Here is a 6,000-nt window from a genome sequence, read left to right on the forward strand (position 1 = left end):
ATCTTTCGTCGAGCGAACGGTTGTATATTATTGTTAAGTATGGAGCTAGTGCACCAGCATACTCCGAAAGGGATCTAATTGGTATACAGTCTGGACCAGAATACTTGCTTTTATTAAGTGATTTAAGATTCTTCACTACTAAGAGGATATTTACTTCTACGCTACTCTTGTTGGCAGCTGCTTTCGATTCGAATTCTTGAATATTTAATTCGTCTTCCTTTGTGAAGGCATTTCGGAAGGCTGTGTTTAGTAACTCTGCATTGGCAGCACTGTCTTCGACAGTATCTCCATTGCTATCGCGCAGAGAAGGCATTGATTGTTTCTTGCCGCTAACATACTTCACATACGACCAGAACCTCATTGGATTTTCTGCCAAGTTGCGAGACAAAGTTTCGTTGTGGAAACTGTTATAAGCATCTCGCATTCAAGTCCGCGCTAAATTTCGAGCTACTGTAAAAGATCACCAGTCTTGGGGATATTGTTTCTGCTTAGTTTTGACATGTTTGTTTCGTTGTTACTGCAGCAGTGTTCTAACCCGTTTTGTGTACCAAGGAGAATTAGCTCCGGTATTTCTTAAGGTATTTGGTATAGATCTCTCAATTGCTACCGATACTGTTTCTTTGAATCTAGCCCACATCTGGTCTACACTTTTATTATTAATTTGGAATGAGTGGAGATTGTCTCTCAGGAAGACTTCAAGTGAATTTTTATCTGCGTTTTTGAATAGGTATACTATTTGCTTATTTTTTGAGGATTAGGGGATTATAATATTCAGTCAATCCTATTCTGCGGAGAACATCATCATTCATTAGTTATTGGTCCATCTAATTTTCAACGTCCTTCTGCAGCATCACATCTGAAAGGCTTCGATTCTCTTCTGTTCAGATTCTTCCGCAGTCCATGTTTCACTATCATACAATACAGTGCTCCAAACGTATATTCTGAGAAATTTATTCCTCGAATTGACGCCTATGTTTGATACGAGTAGACTTCTCTTGGCCAGGAATGCCTCTTTCGCCAGTGTTAGCCTACTTTTTATGTCCTGCTTCCTCCGTCCGTCATGTGTTACTTCGCTGTGTAGACATTGGTATTCGCTGACTGCGTACATTTCGTGATCCCCAATTCTGATTTCAAGTTTCGCGCTGTTCTCGTTGCTTCTACTTCTCATTACTCACCTCTTTATTTGAATTACTCTCGTGCCATATTCGCTACCCATTAGACTGATCTTTCCATTCAAGAGATCCCGTAATTCTTCTTCACTTTCACTAAGGATAGTGTCATCAGGGAATCTTACCACTGATGTCTTTTCATTTATTGTCGTCATTGGTTCTCGTTGTTTCTTTGGTCATCAGTCTACTGACTGGTTTGATACGGCCCGCCACGAATTCCTTTCCTGTGCTAACCTCTTCATCTCAGAGTAGCACTTGCAACTTACGTCCTCAATTATTTGCTTGACGTATTTCAATCTCTGTCTTCCTCTACAGTTTTTGCCCTCTACAGCTCCGTCTAGTGCCATGGAAGGTACTAGTACCATGAGGGCATCCCCTCATGTCTTAGCAGATGTCCTATCATCCTGTCCCTTCTCCTTATCAGTGTTTTCCACATATCCTTTCTCTCCGATTCTGCGTAGAACCTCCTCGTTCCTTACCTTATCAGTCCACCAAATTTTCAACATTCGTCTATAGCACCACATCTCAAATGCTTCGATTCTCTTCTGTCCCGGTTTTCCCACAGTCACTACCATACAATGCTGTACTCCAGACGTACATCCTCACAAATTTCTTCCTCAAATTAAGGCCGCTATTTGATATTAGTAGACTTCTCTTGGCCAGAAATACCTTTTTTGCCATAGCGAGTCTGCCTTTGATGTCTTCCTAACTCTGCCCGTCATTGGTTATTTTACTGCCTAGGTAGCAGAATCCCTTAACTTCATTGACTTCGTGACCATCAATCCTGATGTTAAGTTTCTCGCTGCTCTCATTTCTACTACTTCTCATTACCTTCGTCTTTCTCCGATTTACTCTCAAACCATACTGTGTACTCATTAGACTGTTCATTCCGTTCAGCAGATCATTTAATTCTTCTTCACTTTCACTCAGGATAGCAATGTCATTAGCGAATCGTATCATTGATATCCTTTCACCTTGTATTTTAATTCCACTCCTGAACCTCTCTTTTATTTCCATCATTGCTTCCTCGATGTGCAGATTGAAGAGTAGGGGCGAAAGGCTACAGCCTTGTCTCACACCCTTCTTAATACGAGCACTTCGTTCTTGATCGTCCACTCTTATTATTCCCTCTTGGTTGTTGTATATATTGTATATGACCCGTCTCTCCCTATAGATTACCCCAACTTTTTTCAGTATCTCGAACAGCTTGCACCATTTTATATTGTCGAACGCTTTTTCCAGGTCGACAAATCCTATGAACGTGTCTTGATTTTTCTTTAGCCTAGCTTCCATTATTAGCCGTAACGTCAGAATTACTTCTCTCGTGCCTTTACTTTTCCTAAAGCCAAACTGATCGTCACCTAGCACATTCTCAATTTTCTTTTCTATTCTTCTGTATACTATTCTTGTAAGCAGCTTCGATGCATGAGCTGTTAAGCTGATTGTGCGATAGTTCTCGCACTTGTCAGCTCTTGCCGTCTTCGGAATTGTGTGGATGATGCTTTTCCGAAAGTCAGATGGTATGTCGCCAGACTCATATATTCTACACACCAACGTGAATAGTCGTTTTGTTGCCACTTCACCTAATGATTTTAGAAATTCTAATGGAATGTTATCTATCCCTTCTGCCTTATTTGACCGTAAGTCCTCTAAAGCTCTTTTAAATTCCGATTCTAATACTGGATCCCCTATCTCTTCTAAATCGACTCATGTTTCTTCTTCTATCACATCAGACAAATCTTCACCCTCATAGAGGCTTTCAATGTATTCTTTCCACCTATCTGCTCTCTCCTCTGCATTTAACAGTGGAATTCCCGTTGCACTCTTAATGTTACCCCCGTTGCTTTTAATGTCACCAAAGGTTGTTTTGACTTTCCTGTATGCCGAGTCTGTCCTTCCTACAGTCATATCTTTTTCGATGTCTTCACATTTTTCCTGCAGCCATTTCGTCTTAGATTCCTTGCACTTCCTATTTATTTCATTCCTCAGCGACTTGTATTTCTGTATTCCTGATTTTCCCGTAACATGTTTGTACTTCCTCCTTACATCAATCAGCTGAAGTATTTCTTCTGTTACCCATGGTTTCTTCGCAGCTACCTTCTTTGTACCTATGTTTTCCTTTCCAACTTCTGTGATGGCCCTTTTTAGAGATGTCCATTCCACTTCAACTGTGCTGCGTACTGCGCTATTCCTTATTGCTGTATCTATAGCGTTAGAGAACTTCAAACGTATCTCGTCATTCCTTAGAACTTCCGTATCCCACTTCTTCGCGTATTGATTTTTCCGGACTAATGTCTTGTACTTCAGCCTACTCTTCATCACTACTATGTTGTGATCTGAGTCTATATCTGCCCCTGGGTACGCCTTACAATCCAACATCTGATTTCGGAATCTCTGCCTGACCATGATGTAATCTAATTGAAATCTTCCCGTATCTTCCGGCCTTTTCCAAGTATACCTCTTCCTCTTGTGATTCTTGAACAGGGTATTCGCTATTACTGGCTGAAACTTGTTACAGAACTCAATTAGTCTTTCTCCTCTTTCATTCCTTGTCCCAAGCCCATATTCTCCTGTAACCTTTTCACGCCTTTCCCTACAACTGCATTCCAGTCGTCCATGACTATTAGATTTTCGTCCCACTTTACGTACTGCATTACCCTTTCAATATCCTCATACACTTTCTCTATCTGTTCATCTTCAGCTTGCGACGTCGGCATGTATGCCTGAACTATCGTTGTCGGTGTTGGTCTGCTGTCGATTCTGATTAGAACAATCCGGTCACTGAACTGTTCACAGTGACACACCCTCTGCCCTACCTTCCTATTCATAACGAATCCTACACCTGTTATACCATTTTCTGCTGCTGTTGATATTACCCGATACTCATCTGACCAGAAATCCTTGTCTTCCTTCCACTTCACTTCACTGACCCCTACTATATCTAGATTGAGCCTTTGCATTTCCCTTTTCAGATTTTCTAGTTTCCCTACCACGTTCAAGCTTATGACATTCCACGCCCCGACTCGTAGAACGTTATCCTTTCGTGGATTATTCTATCTTTTTCTCATGGTAACCTCCCCCTTGGCAGTCCCCTCCCGGAGATCCGAATGGGTGACTGTTCCGGAATCTTTTGCCAATGGAGAGATCATCATACACTTCTTCAACTACAGGCCACATGTCCTGTGGATACACGTTACGTGTCTTTAATGCAGTGGTTTCCATTGCCTTCTGCATCCTCATGTCGTTGATCATTGCTGACTCTTCCGCCTTTAGGGGCAATTTCCCACCCCTAGGACAAGAGAGTGCCCTGAACCTCTATCCGCTCCTCTGCCCTCTTTGACAAGGCCGTTGGCAGTATGAGGCTGACTTCTTATGCCGGAAGTCTTCGGCCGCCAATGCAGATTATTTATCAAAATTTAGGCAATGGCGGGGATCGAACCCGGGACTGAAGACGTTTTGATTATAAATCAAAGATGCTACCCCCTTTTTAATTTTTTGTGTTTTATTATTTTTTTCTTTTTTCTTTTTTCTTTTTCTTTTTTATTTTCTACCCCCCTTTTTTATTTTTTATTTTATTTTTTTTAGTAATTTCCTTTAAAAAGCCCCTTAGGAAAATGGAACTAATAAAACCCCTAAGTGCCACCGCCACTTTTCATCCTATAACAAAAAATCTGATCCACTTCAGGCGTTGGCTCCTGAGTAAACCCACCCCAGAGATCTGCCTATATATCAGGGGAAATATGTGAAATCAAGGTTAGGGCTATCCTTTGCCACTTCTTTTTTGTTACATGATTACATTTAGGGAAAGTGAGCAAATGAGAATTCTAGTAACTAAGTGTTACAAGTAAGTGTTACAAGTAAGTGTTACAACAACAAAGGTGGCATAAAAGAGTAATCCAGAAATAAAAAACATAAATCACTGATGTAATTCCAACTAAAAGGTTCTTCAATAATGAAACTGGTTCCACTTGGAGCCTCGTCATCGTTATCTGATATCTCCAATTGCGCCTTTGAAGGGCATCTGCAACGGAGGCATTCAGCTTCGCTAGTGCCTCAAGGAAAACAGCATTCTTGCAGCAGCTTGTCTCTTCCTTCGCTCATGGCTGACAAGGCCGAACGTTCAGCCGTTTGTGTGATGCGGCACAGAACATTAACCGCAGCTCGGCACTCCCCAGCTGAGCGGGGGGTTAACGAAAACGCTGCGTAAATAATTTGCGAAGAGCGTTCGGTATTTCGGTGGGCGTTCGAGGGCATTGTGAGCATTTTGCAGGAACCACCAGTAATCAAGCTGCTCTTTCTCTCCGTCGCTAAAGATGTAGGCGACGGTAAGTTCTTTGAACCATGTAAGCGCATGATATTTTGCAGCCGGAAAGTAAGTTCCATCGGGACAGAGTAGGGTCTGAGGGTCAATCATATCAGGTGTGACCCGGAGTTAACAAGCCAATATCTTCTGTGTTAGTCGCCAAACTCCGGACGATGATGCGCAAGTAAAACGATGTTCATCAGTATCCAAAAGGTGACAATCTGGGCAATAAGGGAAGTCTGCCAGTTCAATAGTGTGAAGTCGCTGTAGTGTGGCATATTTTTTGTTGGCGATCTGATACCACTTCGAACGCACCGTGGAGGAGAGAAAGTTGTGGTGTATCGTTTTCCACACTATTGGCCAGTGAACCGTAGGGTACTTGTTTTCCACCACGTTATGGGGAACAGCACACAGAAGGTTGGTATAAAAATCTTTCGCCTTTGGTGGACGCGTGGCGGAGAGGTTCGAGCTGACATAGCTGTAATCAAGAATGAAGGTCGACACATGGGAGAGCTGTGGTGCGACGTG

The sequence above is a fragment of the Schistocerca gregaria genome, chromosome 8 (genome assembly GCF_023897955.1).
Source record: "Schistocerca gregaria isolate iqSchGreg1 chromosome 8, iqSchGreg1.2, whole genome shotgun sequence".
Taxonomy (NCBI): domain Eukaryota; kingdom Metazoa; phylum Arthropoda; class Insecta; order Orthoptera; family Acrididae; genus Schistocerca; species Schistocerca gregaria.